We start from the raw sequence: 23,227 nt of genomic DNA, 5'->3' as shown, positions 1-23,227 counted from the left end.
ATAGGTCCCACCATAGAGTTTCTGATTAATTAGGTCTGAGATCTAAATATCTGTATTTTCACAACATGTGAAGTCACGTAAACTATAAATTTTGATTCTGAGAGCCAAAGAAGTACCTTGAAAGAAATACTGTCTGAGTGCAATCAGATTTAGAAATGGCAATGATAGAAAGGTAAAGCAAAGATTCCTCTACATGACTTGGTCAGCAGATAGGACAGGAAGAGACTGACAGGAAGGACAAGCTATGGAATGAAGGAGCAAAAGTTAAATAATAGGAGGGAAGTTTGAGAAGTTCTGATGCTGCCTTGGAATCCTCCTGTTCTAAAACAAAGCTATCTTGTTTTAAAAATACACAAGTAATAAATATTTAGTCATTTGCTCTAGTAAATTATATGCATTTTGCAGCATATACTTTTTTAACTTCTTCACATGGGTTCTTTTACTAATTAAAGCTAATTGGAAATAGGTAAAAAAGGTTAATATTGGTTCTGTTTCCTTGTGGATCTATTTTTTAAGATTTGCATTTAATTCTGTGGGATGATAGAATGATAATGTAATGTAATTTAGCTTAATATCTATTTTCTGTTAGATGACAGTTTTATTAAGCAGAACCAATAATCATCGTTATTCAGAGTCATAATGGCCCATTATAAATGGTCTCATTTTCCCTAATTTTAATTTTACCTCTTAGAGTATGCCTAGAATTGTTAAAATGGTTATGCTTGGTTTCTTTCATAAATATCATTTTAACAATCAGTATGGAAACATAAGTCATCTAGTAGTTAAGTCCCACTATTCTACATATTTGATACAAAACTATTTTAGTGTCTTGGTTTCTCTTAATTAAACTTTCAGACCAACAAATTTCAGGAAATTAAATTACCATCCTTTATGTATCAAAGCCTTAACATTGATATGAATAGGCTTTTGTTTCTGGGATGCCACCTTTCTGACTCTTGTGTTTCTCAGGATAGAGATGAACAGATTAGACAAAAGATGGACTTGTCCCCAGCGGGCTGCAGAATAATTAGATTCACAGCTCTCTTAAAAAATATCAACAAACTAAGGTGGTTTTATGTTCACAAAGCATTTTTTCTTTTCTTTTTTTTCTGAGATGGGATCTCTTTCTGTTGCCTGGGCTAGAGAGCAGTGGCGTGATCTCCGTTCATTGCAACCTCTGCTTCCCAGGCTTAAGCGATCCTCCCACCTCAGCATCCCAAGTAGCTGGGACTACAGGCGTGCAACACCATGCCCTGCTAATTTTTGTAGTTTTTTGTAGAGACAGGGTTTCACCACATTGCCCAGGCTGAACTCAAACTCCTGAGCTCAGGCCATCAGCCCGCCTTTGCTGGGATTACAGGCATGAGCCAACGCACCCACCCTTGTCAGGCATTTTTTCTTAAGGTGAATAAATTTAGGGAACAGTCAGATTATTTTCTGTCCCAACAATTGCAACAAGAGATGGGAATTTATAGAAGGGAGAAAATGGAGTTATTTGGGTCATAAATACATCAGGGGAGAGAGGGCCTTAGAAGTTCCCTCATTTTAAGGCTCTTTTGAGTCACATCAAATATCTGTTTAAGGTTGCACAGTTTATTAAGCATTCTCACTTACATCCTTTCATATAGGCCTACACCATTCCTTTCAGGTGAAGATCACTATTATTCTAAACTTACACTGAGAGGACTAAGTGTAGAGAAATTAACTCACATCCAAGCCAGTTACCTGGTTTGAGTGGAGGCGAAGCTTAAGCTTTTTTCACAACATCAGAGTTTTTACAGTCAGAACACATCCCAGAGGCTTTGGATGCCTGGGAACAGAGGCAAAAGGTCAAACAAGTTCAAAAAATGGAGGTTGAAGGTCATCTCAAATACAAACTTTACCAGCTTTATATTATTGTCCGGGGACCAGCATGCAACAATTGCTTAGAATTCAAGGAAAGTCAACTCCTTTCAGCTTCTGTCATGGGCACTATAGGTGGCTCCTGTTGCTTTTGAGTAATAATTCTATTTCATCTATACATGATTAAATAGAACTCTCTTCTATAAAATTTGTGCCTGGATGAACCAAAGATGCCTTTTCAAGCATTCAAGAGTATGCAGGAAAAAATCAGATCCACTCATGGATACGAACGTGGATTATAACCTATGATGCTATTACGTAATTTGATATTTTACTTTACACCACTCAATTATTTATTCAATAAGTAATCAGTGAGTGCCAGAACTGTGTTATGCACTGATATCATTGAGAAAAAAATATAGTCTCTGCCCATATAAAGCTCATACTCTGGTTGGGCAAGAAAGCATTGACAATACAACATGGTCAATAAGATAGAATTTTTAGTAGGCCATGGCAACGTGGAAGAAGAGACTTTAAGGCAACCTTTCAGTTATCTTTTGAAATGATTGTTTCACCGTGATTCATTTACAGGTATGCATATCAGTGATTGAAAGTATCTATGTATGTATGCAGCTGTACTTTCTTGGTTGCCGCACACTTTTTAAAATAACGTTCCCAAGTTGTTTAAACAGAGAAACCCATAAAGAATGGTACATTAGACGTGCTTTGATTGGCCTTGGAGTATGTAGTTTAACTTAATAGATATTGGACTATCTTTAATATAGGGATCACGATAAGCCACGCTGAGAATCGCATTTAAAAAGTCTTGGATAAATTAATGAAAGAAATACTTTAATTTTTAACCCAACAGATGTTTACTTTCTGGGTTATAACCATCTCTTAAAACATTAGCATGACTGGAAAGCTGTAACTACCCATGAATTCTGCCAGTTTAGTAAAGTCTTTAAGATAAAGCTAAAATAACTGAGAAAATAGAATATTTCTGACAATATGTTCTAAATTTATAAAGCTCTTGGTCAAAAATCATGGTCATATAAAAATCCATGTTCTGCCCCTTGAGTTTTTAGGTCAAGTATTTATACCCATTGATTAATATAAATAATACAAATTACATAAATTCTAGCCAAGCTGTTTGGTTATATTTTTGTTATCATGGACTTAAGAGTAAGTCTTTGTAACCAAATTCAATCTTTGCCATCTTTGACCCGGGACAAATTTTTACTCCAATATTTAATTTGTTATCTAGAAAATAAAGATAATACTACCACATAGTTCTACTGTTAGAACTGAGCCCAACATGAGGAGTGGTATAGTACCTGACACAGCATAACTTCAACATCAGTGATAGTTCCTCTTCATGATTGACTACAAAGCCTATGCTAGATCATGCTTTCATCATTTAAAAGCATTAAACATTAAAAAAACATCTTTTCACGACATTCCACCAGAGGCATTGAGTCAAAAAGCTTAATGATTCCTATTCAACTTACTTATTTTGTGGGGAAATCAAACTCACCTGCCATCCATGGGGCTGGTCCATGTGAAGAGACCACTTAAAATATTACTTGGATTGTGTTTTTCCATGAAAAGTTGAGACTGACCACGCATTTTTACATATTTTCTCATAGTTATAGTACTGAGTGATGTCTCACATTCTATTTGTGATGCGCATGCTGGAGTCAGTACATTAAGCAGGAATTGGGGACATTTTCTCAAATTCATTAAAATATAAAAGCATCTGATGTTAAAAATTGATTAAATATAGATTCATTGTTTGATTTCACATGGATAGCTTAGCTTAGTTGGTCAGAGATTTGGTGTTGATATATCAGGTCTGAGATTCACGCTCCCCCATTCACCAATTACAATCTAATTGATTTTTCACTCACTGGGTTTTTTGTTTTGTTTTGTTTTAGGCTCACGGACTGACTGCAGCTGTAACTTCAACTTGCCAATGTACACCATTGCTCACAAGAGGACCAGCTGAGAGTGTGAATGAATTTATTGCCAGCCCTTTCCTACTCCTAAAACAAAGCAATTCTGTAGATTTGTTACTGATGAGTCATAGCACCATCTTCATATACAAATAACAGCATTTCATATGGCACTATTTTCAGTGTAAATGATAGCAGACATCATGAGGAGACAGTACAAATTATCTGGGGCCATTGTCTTATTTATACATTAAAGTACAATTATGTTTTTCACTGATTTACCTTCTGACATCTTAGTTAATTAAGTTACTCCTTTCTTTTATGTTCATTCTCCCCTTAGATCTGGCACAACTATGCTTTTCTTTAATATTCTTTCCCTTGTTAAATTGTTAATTTTTTCTGAGGGGCAGAATACCTTTTTATCATTATTTTGAGAATGCTAAGTATTTACATAATTATCCTTCAGAGAACACTGGAAGACAATACTGTTGAACAAATGGATAAATACTAGAAAAGGATTACTGGATAATTCTATCATTTCTGGAAGCCTCAGTGATTGATTTATTCTCTTTTTACCCTCACATATTTTTCCTCTAGGTTACTATTTTTTTCCTGACAGGTTTTCAAGCTTATAGTTGGTCATTTTCTCTGTTTAAAAAAATATTCTGGGAATGCGCAAGTGCTCAGAAAAATATTATCTATTAGCAAACTCATTAATTTAAGCACCTATTAATAAATTTGCTCATTCATTTAGAATGAAAAATATCTAATACAGTGTTTCTATTTCTATTTCTATTTATTTTTATATTTATATTTACATTTATTTTATATTTTATATTTATGGCTTTTAGTCAATATATAACTTCAAAAGAGAATTTCAAATCAAACCTTATGCCAGTCCAAAAATTGAATAACTGATATAAACAAAAGAGTATAGGCCCAACACAAAACACTAAGACAGAGATAATTTGTTAATTTAGTTAGGCAGTCGATTAGTCATCTATCATACAATTATTGAAAGCCTACTTTGTACCAGGAATTTCTTTAGATACAAAGATGAATAAGTCATAGTACATCCCCTCCCAAAACACCTATTCTAGCAAGAAAGGTGCTATGTAAATGTGGAAAAGAATATCAACAACACAGTGTGGTCAGATCTATTACAGAGGTATGTAGAATCACTGAGAGACCATCTAGCCTAATGGATAATACAATCTGGCAGACAATGTATGTTATTTCTGTTTTGATTTGGAATGCATTCTAATTGTTGCCAAGCAATTTTGTTTTATTAACTTTTGTGTTAAATTGGCTAACATTTAAAGTACTTTAATTCCTCATATACATACAATTAAGAGGTAGAATGAATGATACACTTTGATGAATGAAAGGCTCACATAAGATTAACATTTGTAAAAAATTAATTTGAAAAATAGAATTCAATCCTAAAATGGAAAAGTGACTGCAAAGTTAGAACCATGTTCCTGGAAACTTAGCAGCCTAAGCCTGGCATTGACAATCTGATTCATGGTTCTCTTACTATCTACTCACATTGCTCCTTTAGGGGAAATTTGACAATGATGTCTGGAAAATGTGTTTCTACTTTCAAAGATTCTTGCTAACATTTGAGCAAAGTGGAAAGCAGTTCTGGCATTTTGGAGAAATGTTCCCCAAATCTTCCTTGCTAGATGTTTCATTAAGTAAGGAACCTCACTAGGGTAATATGGGACAGCAATTTAAATAGAAGTTTGATTCACAACATGATGATTTTTGTAAATAATAAATAATATTCTGGGAGGTCTGTGTTTTTGATGAATTTAATTTTAATTTTACTGTTGAAGTTGCATGCCTCATCCTGTCTTTTGTGACCAATAAAATATCTCCCTGCCACCTGTAACTCATTTTCAAAAAGAAACTATAAATAAGTATATGAAAACATCCCATAATTTACATGAGACTTCAATAAATTACTGTTATTTCTAAAAGGATTACTTATTCATTATGTTCCCACATAAATATTCTCTAAAACATTAAGTGCACCCCTTCTCTAATTTGATGGTGCATTTTAATAGCAATATTATAGCCTTTCTTTTAAATACTACATTATTATGATTGTCCCTGTGTAATTCTAATTCTCATGCTAAAAGTGGACCCCTAAGAGCAGGAATTGTGTCTTATTCATTGTGTACATCTTTGTATCTCTAACTCAGCACCAGACAAATACAGGTGCTTGATTAATATTTCTGAAGGAGTGAATGGGATGTCTGACCAATGTTTGATAGTTGCTGACATCTACTTATTTTCTGGTAAATATATCTTTCAATCTAATTGTTTTAGTTTAATATCTTCATTTGCTGAAACTGGATGAAAAGGATCTTGAGTAATTCTTCTCTCTATCTCACTTGCCTTTGTCCTGGTGCATGTTTTCATTCTTTCTTGGTTGGACAACAGAAATAGCCTTCTTACTAGCTACTTGACCTAAGAATCACCACCTCACTATGCCTGACATCACTCCCAAATGATCTTTCCATACTCAAATCTGCTTATGTCACACTCATTCTCAGAATTCTTCCATGCCTGCCCTGCCTTCCACTGTGAATCTACATTCCAATGTTATTTTGCATGGACATAGTACCATATGTGTGACAGGTCTCCCCATCTTTTCATTTCTGTCCCCCAAGTGTCTTAGATAGTGTTCATTAAATAAGCTGAATAAATGCAGTTTGATTGAACGAAGGAAGGTGGCTCCAGTAGCCCACTTGTACCAAAGTATGTGCAGGAGAATTCGTTCATAGAAATTTCTACTGGAGCTCTCTGGAAATGGAGATGGGTGCTGCAGAAAAGCATTTCTTGCAGATGCCTGTGCATAAAAATTACCTGAGATGTGTTTATAAAATAAAAGATTTTTGGAGTCAGAATTTCCAAAGGAAGACATGAGAATCTTTATTTTCTAAAATAATTGCTATAATTCGTTCAGGGAGACTTGGGAAAGAGCTCTTAGAGTAGTTAATATTTGGAGGCTAGATGGCTACTCATACTCACTGAACTATGTGACCCTAAATTCCCTTCCATGAAGTTTTGGGTGCTATGATTCTAGTGGAGGTCATAGTTTATAAATGTGTAGAAGCAGGTGAGTGATTTGAGATGTAACTAGTGCAGATAGGAGGGATTTGGGGGTAAATGACTGAGTCCAACTGTCATCAGATCTAGAGAGTTATGACCAATTTTTAAGGGTTCTAATGAAAATCTTGCCTAATCCCCTAGTTTAATCTTTTAACAACTATTTACTGAATACCTACTATGTGTCAGGTACACTTCTAGGTGTTGGGGATATAGCAATGGCAAAACACACATAATCTCTGCTTCTGTTCAATTGGTTTGTCTAGACTCACCACACTTGTCTCTAGGACTCTCCCGTGGTTAAGAGTTATTTTCACAGCCACTTGATTCTTATGCTAACTGAAAATGGTCATTCTCAAAGTCCCATCGTTATCCTTGTTAAAAAATAAGTGTCAGCCTGGGCAACATAGGAAGACCTCATCTCTAGGAAAAATAAAAATTTTAGCTGGATACGTGCTGGCACATGCCTGTAGTCCCAGCTACTCAGGGGGCTGAGGCAGGAAGATCACTTGAGCCTAGGAGTTCGAGGTTACAGTGAGTTATGATTGTGCCACTGCACTTCAGCCTGGGAAACAGAGCAAGACCCTGTATTAAAAGAAAAAAGTGTCTGAGATTTTCAGTCTGGCTGGAAACTCCAAAAGTATCCTATGTCCTCTGAGGGTGTAACAGGTGAGTTCAGATTATCAGACACTACTTCTTACCTTGTGAGATCTATATATGTCATTGGCCAAGGTTCATTCCAGATCTAGCCTTGAGTCTCTGACCTAAATGTCCCCATCATTTTAAGTACAATGACATGTTATTTCTTATTTTTATCTTTTGAACTGGGTATTTTTGTGCTCATTTTGAGAAACCCACAAATATTTCAAGCTCTGGAGGTAAGATGGTCAAGTGGGGATAATTGTGGGCTTTGGAAATCAGATTAACTAAATTTTAGCTCCACTTACTAACTGTTGAACCATGAATAAATTACTTAACCTACCTGAGACTCAATTTTATCAGCTGTAAAATTGGGATAATAGTCCCTATTTCACAGGTTGTGCAATTAAATGAGATATAAGACAGTGTTATATATTACAGTGCCTGGTATTTAATACTTACACATTAAAATTACTGTGTAATTTATCTGCATCAAACAGCACACTAAGAGAGAGTTCTGAGGTAACTAAGATAACTTACAAATATGCACTTATGGTAATAGAGAATTTTTTTTAAACTTTGTCAACTTTTCAGAACACCTAATATTTTTATGAAATGTGGTGAGTGAAAATGACGACCCCAAGAAAGGCAACGTTTTCCACTACTACTTTTTATACAAAAATCCTTCATCATAGTCAAGAATTAGATTTCTTGATATTTCATTTCTATATAAAACTATTCCCATTTTAAAGAACAGATTTTGTACATACATACAATAAAATTGCTACATTTTCATAAGAAAATTCATTCAAAGACAAAGTCTACTAAATTAAATCCAAGGACAGAACAAGACCATACTGAAATAAGTTACATTTAAAAATAGAACTTTGCACATGCAAAAACTGAAAACAAAATAATAAGCATATGTGTTAGGTTTTTTCGTTTTTTATTCTGTTTTTTCTTTTCAGTAAAAAAGTTTTATAAGTGTGCATGCGTTAGAAAACTGAAGAATTTTCAAGAGCCAAGAATGTCATGGTGATTTCTGTGAACTTATTTCTAAGGACTACAAGAAACACAGTGGTCGCTAAATGTGAATTAGGAAACATGAACTCTTGCATACACAACAGCCCCAAAGAAAAGCAAAAGAAAAACTATCTTAATTTTGGGTCCAAAATTCCACCCATACCTATAGTTGCAAAATAAAACAGAGAAAAGTGGTCTTTATTAGCAGTGGCTTGAATGTCCATGGGGTGGTGCAATTGACTTTTAAAAATAGAAAGCCAGGCTATCAAAGTAAATATCCTTTTTCTCTTATTTATTGGAGTGAGGGATATTTTCACTAATCACTGTGTTATAAATTTAAGAGACTTAGAGCATCTTATAGTTTCTTTTATTGGTCACATTTCCCTGGGATCCTTGGAAGATGACTTTATCAAACACAAACACATTTTTTAAACTGGTAGATTAAAAAGAGAAGTTATTTCTTTTGCTTCCAGGGGTTTTATGAGCCCCACATTTATGTATTTATCACTGTAATTTGGATAATTCCCAACACTACCATCAACACTACCATCCGCCATGTATATTGTACAGTAGGATTTCTTAAATATTTCCATATTATGGCACTCATTGAAAATAGTATTTGTCTACACGCTGGGGTAAAAGAGAAGGGTTTGCCCAGCAGACATTGGAAGCAAAAGGCCGGGCCCCATGCCTAAGCTCTGAGGGCTGCAGGAATCACTATTGTTGGCAAACCTGCAGCCTGTTTGGAAACACTGGGGTATATTAGCATGCCAATTAGGAAGCTCTGTGTTTGATTTCAAATAATGCATATTAGTAATAAAGAGAGAATAACACCCTTCCTCCCATCCCAGAGAGAAGGCTGACAATAGCAGTGTTAGAGACAATGTGGATAAATCATTCTACTACACATTGTTAGTGTAGAGTAAATTGACACAAGCGTTTTCAAAAATAATTCAATATTATCTTGTAAAGCTGAATTTTCATACATTCTACAATCCAGAAATTCCACCTCAAGATATGTGCATATGTGTGTGTATGTGTATACATGTGTATGTATAAGAAGACATGCACCAGAAGATATGTACAATAATATTTTTAGCAGTACTACTTGTAATAGCAAAATAATGCCAACTCGAATTCTCATTGACAGGAAAATGGACAAATAAATTGTGATATATTTGTACACACATGCACACACACAATACTATATTTTTTTTGAAGTTTCCTTGAGCCTAAAGTTTAGCAGAAAGTATTTCCATATTTTGTATTGTATCTTAGCTTTCTATTGAAGTAGATTGTTTTCAATGTCTATGTTGATGTCAGGCAAGTATTTGAACTTTAAGTCTCAAGCAAAGGCAGTTAGCAAATGTGAACCTGTTTGTACTGAATTGGGTTTTTCCTTTTACCTGAAATTGTCAATGAAAAATTTGGGGTTCCAAGTAGCAAATTAAATTCCTGAGCAATTTTACCTATGTAAGGTAATTAGTCATGGTTTGAGAGAAAGGAGTAAGATTGTATACTTATGTAAGTGATATATATATTTTGCCTTAAGCATGTTTTCTTTTAGAGTTTAAAATATAATGTTTAATGTTTCTCATCTAACTTGGGCATAATAATGACAATCACTAAAACAGAATGCAGCTTGTCAAACAATTTAACTTTAGAAAGGAATGTCTTTAAAGAAATTAGAAAGGCAGGAAGGAGAGAAAGAGATTGATTTATTAGTCTCCCTTAGTGTGTTCAAAATTTAACAATTCTTCCTGTCTAGAAATTGTTATATGTAGCTTTAATCTCTTCTACTACAATGCAACTTCATTTTCTCTTTTTATGTCTTGGAGGGCAGAGGGCCCCAAGAGTGTAAGAGAAGTTAAAGAATAACCAGCTCTACAACCACGATTGGGTAGTGTTGACACGACTATAAAATGAAAGCTATTCCACTTGCTCTATCGCCCTTAAACTTTGGAAATAATGTCCAATAGTGGAAAATTAAAAAAAAAAAAACAAGAAAAAAAAGCCTGCCTTGTTTTCCAGAGGAAAAGGATCATGAGTCTGTCTCTCCATGATAGATTAGATCAATTGCATTTCTTTCAAAATCTTTTAAAAACAAAAGTGAAGTCTAAAAGTTTTAGGCCATCATTGTGATATCAGTAACCTGTGACACTTAAGCAATTGATTCCTATGTTCATTTTGCTTTATTAATAATCCTTTGTATATTTTCTGACACATTATCCTGTTCATACTTTAATAATCACTTCAATTTTGAAGATAGTCTCATTGCAACATGTACTCATGAGGGCCAGTCTCATCTGTTGGAGATTGAGATCATGTATCAGGAATACCCTTTGAGTTTTTGTGACCTTAAAAGCAATGTGAAATTGGATCACAATTACAGAAAAATACCCAGTCTCTAACTATTTGTCCCAGACTTCTTAATGGTAGCTCTTGTACTTGAAATGAGTTAGAGAAGACTGTTCAACATTAAATCTTTTCTGTGGAACTTATTGAAGTACATTTGAAGTTTATCATTCTCTTAAAAGTCCTAGGAAGTTTTAGAGAGAATGCTGGTGCCAAGTACGTACTGTCTCTCACATGACATTTCTAATGATTCTCAATAATTGTACAGGGAATATTTTAAATATATCAATATATTCACTATTTATGAGGCTTTTATTGCAAACATTGAATTGATTTAAACATAGTAAAATGTCTAGAAATTATTAAAAACATAGGAAATATACACTATTATTATTCCAAGTTTTGGGGAAAATAAATAAGGCACATTGGTGTTATGTCACTTATTAACTGGAAATTATTATTCTTCTCAGATTTTTATGTTTTAGTTGTTGTTGTTGTTGTTGTTGTTTAATTTTAGAGACAGGGTCTGGCTCTGTCACCTAGGCTGGAGTACAAAGATACTATCATGGCTCACTGTAGCCTTGAACTCCTAGCCTCAAGCAATGCTCCCACCTCAGCCTCCCAGAGAGCTGGAAATACAGGTGTAAGCTACCAGGCCCCACAGATTTGTCCAAATTAATGATTAAATAAATCCTGAGCAGTAGAAGATTTGGGAGAAAAGCCTTTCTGCTTTTGTGTGATCCCTGAAAGTCTGTCTAGAGAATAAATTTCCAGATGCCACACACGCCCAAAAAAATTTACCTATAAATAAATTTATAAATTTTTAATAACATTTGCAAATGATGTTTATTACCGAGCCATTTTATAATTTCAAGTTGAAATAAGTTACATTGCTTACATTGTTTGTGATCTATGATTCTTTTTGCAACAGTCTCTTACCAAGTGGTAATTACACACATTTTCTGAATTAGAGTCTAAATTTTTTTCAATTACGCCTTGCTAATTTTTTCTAGATTCTTGATTTCAAATATCAGCTAATTACAACACTACATTTCCCATGAACTTTGTAGGTCCAAGGTTTTCTCTGTAACTTGATAACCAATTTGAATTAATTTATTTTGGCATCGTATGGAATTAGTGTAAATGATCTTTCATTAAGGTGATATCAGTTTAAATCACAAAATTTAATTTCAGGAATGTAGCTCCATTCATCTATTTAATTCACTTATGCTAATACCTCAACATATGGAATAATAACCAAACTATTGTTCATTAAAAAGTAGAAAAGTCAAAATAATTTTCCAATCTAATGGTTAGTAATATTGCTATAAGCTTTTACTAGTTTCTACACAGAAAGTGACATAAAGCAGTCACATCAAGATAAGCCCTTTTCTTTTAAACTATTGCCTGAAATTCCTTCCAAATAATTCAGCAATTACTCAGAAAACTACTAGTTTGATTGAATGTCATGTTGCAAAGATAATTATCACTATTACATCTAAAACTTACTTCTACAGTATGAATAGATTACTTATGTCTCTAGTTGTCTACTGAGGAATCTTCTTCATCTATAAATTTATGAGTATATTTTAATATAATGTCTATATTTTAAAGGTATGGACAGAAAGGAATTCTGTCCTGGTCTATGCACGTGGGAAGCTCTTTTTTCTATCCCCAGAGGGTTCATGGGTTTTAGAGGTCAAGTCCAAAGCATGTCCTCTGTAAAACTCCCAGAGTTGCCCTGAGCTCCCTCTGGAAGTCTAGCTATACATTTATAAGTGAGAAATTATAGCCAGGCCAGGTCACCTGCAAGACCCCACCATCTGCTATGAGTCCCTATCTTTAATGCAGCTCTGATTTCCTCCTTAGATGATGGGTGTTGCACATTTAAACAACACGTGATGCCATTTCCCAGCTATCAAGTTAGCAATATTTTACTGAAATTGGAACACACAGTTGATATAAATGCAATAGAATCAACACTATAAAATACGAATAGTGGCAATTAATTGATAAACTCTCTAAAAGTCATCTTGGCAAGATGCACTGAAAAGCTTAAAATGTTTGTATCATCTGAGACAATACATTTTATTTCTGGGAATATATCATAAAAAACTAGAATACTGACTAAAAGTGTATTGAAAAGTGTTTATGACAGTGACATTTGCAGTATTAAAATATGGGAATAACTTAAATATACAACAAAATGGAACTGGGTAAATAAATTGTAGTATACCTGTGCAAAGAAAAGATAGTACAAATAATTAAAATTTATAAGATTATTCATAACATGGGAAATGCTTTTAAATCAATCAAAACTGACCATTGAAAAAAATCTTTAAAAAAGAATCACATAATTTTAGGAAGAATTGTATCTCTGTATGTGTGCATATCTGTATTTGTAGCTATTTCTATTTTTCTATCTAACTATATTTAAAATGCATGACAGCTATCAAGGAGAGACTACGACCAGTTTGTTCTTGTAAATTTCTTTACACTTCTAAAATTTTTCAAAATTGCATAAAATTAGATTACATTATATTTACAATTACAAGAATCTTATTATTAAAAAATAGACTCAGCCCTTGGTAGTGGAAAAAGGAGTGTCCTTCATTAAGAAATGTATCCCTGTCTGAAATGCACCAAAAAACACTATCAAACTGCTTCCATATACCAGAACATTCCGTCTTTTACTCCTGGGTGACAAATTTTGATACATTTGATAACTTGATTCATATAAGTATTATCAATAATTGAGGCACTTAGATTAACGTATGATAAAATTTCCAATACTTCATTTTTGTCAAGTGTAAAATGATATGGGTAAGCTGAGAGTTTAAAAAAATCTCAAAGAAGGTATGAAAATTATAATTAAGTAATTATAAAATCATGCAGAATTAGAACTTTATAATTCATCAAATATAGCATAAGCAATTTTTTCTGTGAATTTTTTTTCAACGTACATTTTACATGCCTTCTTACAAACAATACTGACTTTGGAGGACTTGAATATGTAACGTTTGGAAACTAAACAGGAGTTTATTAGTTTCGCTTAGAGTCTTTCAAACAAAGTCTTGGAGTTGTTAAAAGATCTTTGCTTTCATCCTAGAAATTTTGGGTTTTTTTATATTGACACCAAGCTGGTAACTTTGAAAATGGAAGAATTGTCTTAGGATAAGCACAACTTGGAAGCAGGCCTAACTGCTCAATTTTATCCAAATAACTAAGGTTAGTGGAAGGTAAATGGTTTCTATGGGGTGATTATGTTCATGGTAAACACCACATCTAAGATATTTATTTCAATGCTTTATAATTGAGTAAATACAGGCATGGAAAACATTAATTAATTAATTCTATTGACATAATATGTATGAAGTTTGCTACACACCAGACACATGGTGGTACAGTGTTCTGCACATAATAGGAACAAGTTGAAAAGAATGTGGAAGGAATGAGTAAATGAAAGGCCTTTAATGAACTCCAGTTTCCTTCCTTTTCATCTCTGTTGAATCCTTAATTGATAGATAAATCAAAAATTCAAATCTGCACTGTGACCTAGAAGGTTTCATGTTTAAAATAATACAAAACAAACAAACAAAATATATTTATTTTGTTTAACATAATTTTAAAACTTTCAGAGTAAAACAAATTCAGTCAGTAGGCACAATGCCGGTTTGTTAAATTCAAGTTTCAGGGGAAATGGAAATTCTTACGTGTGCCTAGATAATAACCCTATAATATATATTTTCATGATTACAATAAAATTACTTATAGGCCCCTACAGTTACACTACTGAGAGCTGCAATCACGATGAATTTGCACAAAGAATGCAAATTTCATTTTTGCCAGAGTAATATGACTTACATCACACGTGGCTGTTATAGTTTTAATAGATGCTTAGCAACCGAATCTATAGCTTTTGTTTGGTAATGTCTATTTTAGGAAAAGAAGCATATTCAACCGGAACTAGGAAAAAAGCTTGTTTTTATATTGATTGATGCACATTAATTGTTTAAGAAGATATTTAAACATTCCCCAAGACCATCTTTTGAATAAATCATTTGCTAAATCATAGAGATATAAAGCATAATTGAAGGGACTGAAATTCAACAAATGCTTATAATTTGAGTTCTATGTGCATTTTAGATATGTGGTTGTGTGGGTAACAGAAACTGAATAATATATTTATCTTGGGGTAGAACTGTCATCAGTAAGCTAAGATACTAGAAATTGATATCTCTGCTTGGGCTAATTTGAAGATTATGTTGTTTTTGTTTGCAAATAATTTTTAAAGTAATGAACTACCCATTAACGCTACATATATGCTTTATTGAAAACTAAAAATGCAAAACAATTGAGATAATGATAATTTTCTTAAAAAGAGGAGGGAAATGAGAAATGGTTTTACTTTTCGTCAGTATGCCATTGCCGATTAAAGAAAAATGTGATTTCATTGTATGCTACAAAGGAGGATGACATCAAAGTGTCCTCTTGGTAGCAAGCTAGCTATATAAACCACAAAAAGAGAGCTGCATTAAAAATACAATACATTGAAACAGTAATTTTTCAATGCTATGTAAATACTGTGGACATTTTAAATTCAAAGATAAGCAGAATCAGCAGATAGTGACAGTTTTAAATTTGCCAAAAATCAATAGAAGAGCAGTAAAATGCAATTTTCCTAAACCAGGCTGTAACTTCAAGTGAGCTGAACCATTCTTGATGCAACTGAGAGATTTTTTTTTAAAATAGGACTTAAGAAAATTGATTTAACATTGTTTCATTTTATTAGTGGTTGAGTAATAAAATGCAAAATGCTTTGAAGTAATCTGCATTATATTTTTATTAGCTTCAGAGCTTCTATGTACATATTTTATATTCTTTTCAAAAGCTTAAATAGTATTACATTCTAATTATTATTTGCAGATGGTGTTTTTCTTGTAATGACCAGTCAGAAATCATTTGTCTGAATTGCACGAAAAAGAATAATTTCCTTTGAGTAGCAGTTACTCAGTATGCATTCTAGCTCTTGCTATCTCAGAGGGAAAGATTTAAATAATGTATGGTGGGTTCCTTTGTAATGAGGTGCTCTTTTCTTATGTTTTGTTGTGATTTTGTCACGTTAGAGGAAATGTCATTAAAGGGACACAAATCATATCAAGGATTTTATCAATGCCATATAATTGACCTATATATCTTTTAATGGGTGGGTGAATGTCATTCAAGGCTCTTGAGCATTTAATTCAAATACTAAATTTAATAACCACAAGCATATTGATGAGTTATGAAAAGACAGAATTGTGTGGATAAAGCAAGACCTGGGTGAACAATCTTTCTTTCTTTCTTTCTCTCATTAAAGATTGATCTAAAGATTTTTTTGAGGTAGACTTATTTGATAGCCATAGTCGCTTTTTGGTTCTCAGAGTGGCAATAAAGAAATCACTCAATAAAACACAATTTCCCTTTTCTCTGTGTCCAGTATTCTGTTTCTCTTCAAATGTAGCTGTTTTCTTAAAGCTTCTTTCAAATATGAAGACCATGAGAAAAACAAAACAAAACAACAGTTTCTGAAGAGCCCGGTAGCTTTTTAAGCCTTGAACTGAAGTCTTGATTTTAAGCATTATTTCTAAAATAGGCAATCCTGCAATAATAAAAATAAAAAGTCTAATCAAAATTTAACAAAAGAGAGGGCTCCCTAAAGGTATCCTTTATTGTCTGTCACCTCTTTTCTTAAATGTTTCCTAAATGTGAAATCTCTTGTATCATCTAGCATGCTTGATTTCTTCAGTTATCGATATTTATTTTGTGCACTTCTTTTTATTGCCTACACATTTTGCTATTATGCCATGTCAGGCACTTTGTCAACTGACAGTATATGTAGCCTTGTATTTGGATACATATCTAGGAGGCATAATAAGTAGTAGCAACCCATAGAACACAAATCAGAACCTCCTATGCCAGAGAAAAATGATTTCTTTTATCAAAGTTCCATGATATTCTCTTAAGGTAAAACATTAGCATGTTAATTTTACCTGTTTTCCAAAGAGCAGGCCATTACTATTGACATGCTCCTGGCTTTATGGTCCCAGGATGCATGAATTATTAGTGTTGCCTGACATTTTTAAATTCCTAACTCTATAGCCTATAGCAGTACTTCCTGTTAGCTATTATGAGCTTTAAGAGTGCATGCTAGATGCTGATCAATGATTGTTCAGTAATTCAGAGGTGTCAAATTCTCTCGTGGGTTAAAAAAAATGTTGGTTCTTTCTGGATTTTTATAAGACAATATATAAATAAAATTTTAACACACAGAATCTGATATCTAGAGGACAACCATCCTGATTTTTGACAAGAAACTACACTTTTCTACCATTATTTTTCTAAGAAATAAAACTATACTATTCAAATGCATTTATTTATTTGATTGTAGTGCCTTTTTTCTCAAAACATTACAATGAAATATTATAACAGCACTATATCACACAGAATTGAATTTATCTGATTTTTTTATCCAAAAAGTCCACCTATGTAGGAAAAATAATGAGGATATTTAATTTATAGAAAGTTATAGTATATTTATGAGTTTTTAATGTTTCAAGAACAATTCTCAGATTTTTTATTAGACTGAGTTTTTAAATGGTTGTTTGTCATAGAAAAATACAAGCATTTGAAGCAATAAAATATTGAAATAGAAATATCGAAGACATATGCTTTTATCTGAAACAATTTTTATCTTTTTTTATATTAACATTTTCAGTGTGAGAAGATGTTAATCTTTAAGTGAATCAATGCATTCTCAAAGGCATCTGTGTTTGGAATTTTTAATTGGTAAAGAATCGCGATGGAAATATCTTGTTTTCATTTTTTCCCTTTAATATCTATTAAGCCTGCCCTATCAGCAGGAAGCACTTTCAATTAGGAAACCTGTAATGAAACTCAGCACAATTAATTGCCTGTTAGTCTCTCATGCTAGATTTTACTTCTAGATATGTTGCTAAGTTTTGGGTTTGGGCACTTGCCTTATATAGACTGACTCCCAGCTCATCAAAGGATGTATTACAAAATCCCAGTGATTAGTTCCAGTGATTAGTTGAGAATTACATTTTCTAGCACTCTCCTATTGACAAAGCCAATGGCTGATTTTAAGATCTTGTCCCAACTTATCTCTCTGAAGCATTTCAATCTATAGGACCATTTCCTACATCTTGAAATACTCTTCTCCTTTGGCTTCCATTCTTCTTCTTCTCATCTCATCCCATCTGTTAAACAATCCTTCTGAACTTCCTTTCTGGGCCCCTTCCCATTTCCCATTTCTTAGGTCCTATTTTTGGTACTCTTCTCATTTATCCACCCATAGAACATTTATGAAGTATTTACTATATAGAAAATTGGCCATGCGTGGTGGCTCACACCTGTAATCCCAGCACTTTTAGAGGCCAAGGCAGGTGGATCACGAGGTCAGTATTTCAAGACCAGCCTGACCAACATGGTGAAACCTTGTCTCTACAGAAAATAGAAAAAATAGCTGGGCGTGGTGGTGCATGCCTGTAATCCCAGCTAGTCAGGAGGCTGATGCAGGAGAATCGCTTGAACCCGGGAGGCAGAAGTTGCAGTGAGCCAAGATTATACCACTGCACTCCAGCCTGGGAGACAGAGCGAGACTCTGTCTCAAAAAAAAAAAAATAAAAATAAAAAAGAAAGAAAGTTGTACAAAAAACTCTGAGGGATTCAAAACTGTATACAATAAGGATAATGTTCTGAGGACTTTGACATTTAATGTGTAAATCATTCCAACTGGATATCAATGCTTGTCTTCTCTGTACTTCAATTCTACCTGGGTAATCTCACTATTCTCAAGACTTCAACCACAGTATATAGTGACCATCCCTAACACTTCTATCTAGAGCTGTGCTTTCAGCTCCGTACTGGACATCTCCGCCTGCTTGTCTTCTAGGCAGTTAAAACTCACATTAAATTTTCCCTCTACCAGCGCTCCTTCACACCCCCCAAAATCCTGGTTCATCTACTAAATTCTGAGTCTTCAACACTGCCACATGTTTTAACACTTCCCCAACCTCATACCCTCTAATTTATCCTTGAGTAGTGCCTTCTATTTCCTCTTTTATATTGAATTCGTTACCCCAGTTTGCTGATTTTCCTCAAAAAATGGTTTCTGAATATCAATCCTCATCACCATCTTTTACCTCGGTCCTATATCACCTCTTATCTGGATAAATGGCAAAAGTTTCATATCCTATTTTCCCACCACATTTAGCAGTGGAAGTATAAGGGGCTTTGGAATCTTTCTTTTTTTTTTTTTTTTGCCTCCGGAGTAGCTGGGACTACAGGCGCCCGCCACCGCGCCCGGCTAATTTTTTGTATTTTCTTAGTAGAGACGGGGTTTCACCGTGGTCTCGATATCCAGACCTCGTGATCCACCCGCCTTGGCCTCCCAAAGTGCTGGGATTACAGGCGTGAGCCACTGCGCCCGGCCGGAATCTTTCAAAAATGATTAAATGTACATGACTTGGTCATGTGATTTTGGATGGCTGATGGTTCTAAGCTTCAGTTTTCCCACCTATTAAATGAAGTAATCTGTGCATTTCAAATTCGTTGAGAAAATTAGGTAGTATCCAGCTAGAAAGTGATTAGCACAATTCCTGGCACATATTAAACACACACACACACACACACACACATTTGTTACTTTTTCACTGCAATTTATCCTGGACAACATCGTAACAATTATCTTCCTGTAAAAACTTATTTTTCTATTTAAAACCTTCAATGATTTCACATTGCCTACAAATCACAATTCACCTGGATATTCTAACACCAATTTACTTCTCTGACTTCACTTTCTACCCCTCTACTGCATGTACGATTTGATTCAGTTGCACCAATCTTCTCATCACTCAGAGCTCTCTAATCCCTGTGAACCCTCTACACCTTACACATACTGTTCCTACTCACTTCCTGGAAAGGTCTTCTCTCACTTCTCTTGGTAAAACTCCTACTCATCTCCAAGAACCAGCTCAATGGCACATCTTTTGGAAGTCTTCCCTGAATCATCCAAGAAGGAATAGTTATCCTTCCACTTGTGTTTCTGTATCACTTTCTTTGCAAACATAATAGTATACTACTTTCTTGTGACTTTCCCTATATGAGTTTCAGTTTGCTGAACAACAATAGTAATAATTAGCATTTATAGAGTGCTTACTCTATGTATGACCTTAAGGAATAAATTTATCTTGCTTATCTCGTTGGGTCTTCACTACAACACAGTGAAGTAGATGCTATTTTATTCTTATTTTAAAGATAAGCAAAATGAAACTTAAAAGTTTGCAATCAATACGAAAGTATATCTATTACATATCAACAAAAAATTTTAAGTTTGTAATTAGTCTGGGATGAATAACTTACATAGATCTGACTTCACGGTTCACATATAATCACATATAATAATAAACATATATAATCATAGATTCCAATATCTTATGTTTGTGCACAAACCCCTTTGAGAATATAATAAAAGTAAAAGAAAATGCAATTTTCAGATCCATACAGAATTTAGTATATATCAGGTAGTTCATGGATCCTCTAAAACACTTTTATAGACACTTAGAATTCCATTGATCTAAAGATAGGACACTCTTCTTTACAGATAAAATTTTTGATTATGTAATCTGATGAAAAAGTATTCTCAAGCTTTTTTATTTGAAAATAACATTTATGGTTAATAACTAATTGCATATTTTCAAAAAGCTAGAAGAGAGAATTCTGAATGTTCACAGCAGAAAGAAATGGTACACGTTTGAGGTGATAGATGGACTAATTACCCTGATTTGATCATTATACATTGCATACGTATATCAAAATATCACTCTGTATTCCATAAATACGTACAATTATTACATGTCAACCAAAAAAATCCACATTTCAAATACCAACCTTCAGTTATCCCCATAAAGTGGCCCATAAGGAACTTCTAACATTTTACGTTCTATGGAACAAAGCTTGAAAACCAGTGGGCTAAAGGCAGTGACATGTTCAACTCCTCAGAAATGTTTAATTCTCTCCAGGTTGGACAGCATCATGAACTGTGCCTGACTTATCACCGTATTCCATAATCTGCTTTTTAAAGGACGATTTATACAATCAAGCTGTTATCTGAATATTTAAATGAGGTTGGGATTTAAAAGTGGAGTAAGGTATATGTCCACAACTGAGGTAGATAGGGCAAATTACTTTTTGTCATGAAAACTGAGTACCCTTGGCAAATAGCTGACACGAATGAAGATATGCTGATCTAGATTATTAAGACCACCCCTGGACATATTTGGGTCAGTGCTCAAGAATGTGAATTATGAGTTAATCAGTAAATAAAATGAACAAAGTTGTGATCATATATGGGTAGCAGAGGTTGCAAATTGCCTGCCAGCAGACTCAATTTGGCCTACAAATGTGTTGTTTGGCCAGCATAATATTTTTTAAAAATTTAAGCTAGTATTTAAACATCAGGATATCTGTTTTTTTTACATGAATCCCTGAGTTTCCAGCTTTCTCTTGAAAATTTGGAAGCTCTGACAATACTGGACCCACATTCTCACATGGTGACAATTGGCTAGAACTGAAAGCAGCTGTTCCCTCTACACAAGACATGTACTTTCTAGCACAGCACAACTCCCAGTAGACCCACTTCACACATACACTGTACCTGCTTGTCCCCTGTTAGGCAGTTGTAACGCTAGAAGATTGGCCTAAAAATTTGAAGAGTTTATAGGAAACTGCTATTTTAAATAATGCATCATGTGCTGCAATGCCCCCCCCCCAAAAAAAAGAAAAAGAAAAAAACATAAACAAACAAACACCTCTTCTGGAGTGTAGGCCGGAAACATATGCTTCTAGGTAGCCACTGAGGCTGTTATGACTCCCAAGAAATGTGAAAACAGAAAATTTTCACCTCTATTTATTTGGATTCATACCCGTTTTACTATGGAGAAACAAAAGGCTTGCATTTTAGCCTATCAGTCAAAGGCAAATCAGTTTTGCAGGTAGTAGTGAAACAGCATGGAAGTCAGGTACTCTATGATGTGTGTGAAATCAAATCCAGAAGCACAGTATACTTTTGGTGAATTAAGTTACAATTAGATGTAACTTTTAGTATTACACTATAAGAAAGAGGATGAGGTTGTGGTGGGGTTCAAACTTCTTCCTATTCTCTTCATATTGGTATTCTTTCATTTGTGTTGTCACTGTGTAATAAGAAAGTATAAGCAAGCAAAGCAAATGGGAAAAGATTTTATAATTCTATGTTTTCTGGTTTCTATGTGGTGATGATGAAGATGGTATCATTAAAATGGTCTAGTGGTTATAGCATTTCCAGTTATTCTAATCCTTATAATTCTACAAGGGTTTGAAGGAATTCTCTTGAGAAAAAAATAACTATATCACAGTTTAATTGTTTATAGTGACTAATCAACATAACACAAAATTTCTATTCATGGTGCTTTCTTGAATCTTAGACTAGACTATACATTGGAGAACTGATTTGATTTAAGAGGACTCTGAGTCCTTAAATTATTATGGAAAAACCAGCTCACATTTCTTTGATGTGTCACTCATCTTTCAGTAGCCCTGCTAATATTAGAGCACTTCATTTTTTTCCAAAGCACTTTCACATACTGGAAAGTTGCCTTCAGGTATTTCAATTAAGTCAATTTTAGGATATTTAGCCTAAAGGAAGTATGAACAAGGGTAGCTCAAATAGAAGGGTGACTGATTCAGGACTTTTCTTTCTGGTTCAGCAGTACTTCAGGACTGCTGAGAGATTTAATAACTCTGGTAAGTAGTGACAGGAGAAATACTATCTAGGAAGACTCCAGAAATATGAGAGTTGTCATTTATATTAGATCTTTGCCGTTTATAGATTTACCATTTGAAATCTGACTATTCACGAGCTTTCTGAAAAGTTTATGATATTTTAAAACTATGGTCGGCCGGGCGCAGTGGCTCACGCTTGTAATCCCAGCACTTTGGGAGGCCGAGGCGGGCAGATCACGAGGTCAGGAGATCGAGACCACGGTGAAACCCCGTCTCTACTAAAAATACAAAAAAATTAGCTGGGTGTGGTGGCGGGCGCCTGTAGTCCCAGCTACTCGGAGAGGCTGAGGCAGGAGAATGGTGTGAACCCAGGAGGCGGAGCTTGCAGTGAGCCGAGATTGCGCCACTGCACTCCAGCCTGGGCGACAGAGCAAGACTCTGTCTCAAAAAAAAAAAAAAACTATGGTCATTTT

General features: G+C 34.2%; 1 long non-coding RNA gene across 1 annotated transcript in view; it reads right to left on the bottom strand.

The window, feature by feature from the left end:
* LOC131383536 (uncharacterized) overlaps positions 1–23,227 on the bottom strand; it is a 62,491-nt gene that overhangs the window by 5,201 nt on the left and 34,063 nt on the right. Inside the window, exon 4 of the long non-coding RNA XR_009213677.1 lies at positions 1,726–1,810. This is a non-coding gene — a long non-coding RNA (uncharacterized LOC131383536). The remainder of the gene's footprint in view (positions 1–1,725; positions 1,811–23,227) is intronic.

Source organism: Hylobates moloch, unplaced genomic scaffold, assembly GCF_009828535.3.
Source record: "Hylobates moloch isolate HMO894 unplaced genomic scaffold, HMol_V3 SCAFFOLD_5, whole genome shotgun sequence".
NCBI classification, from domain to species: Eukaryota; Metazoa; Chordata; class Mammalia; order Primates; family Hylobatidae; genus Hylobates; species Hylobates moloch.
This window is presented reverse-complemented; position numbering and strand designations above follow the sequence as displayed.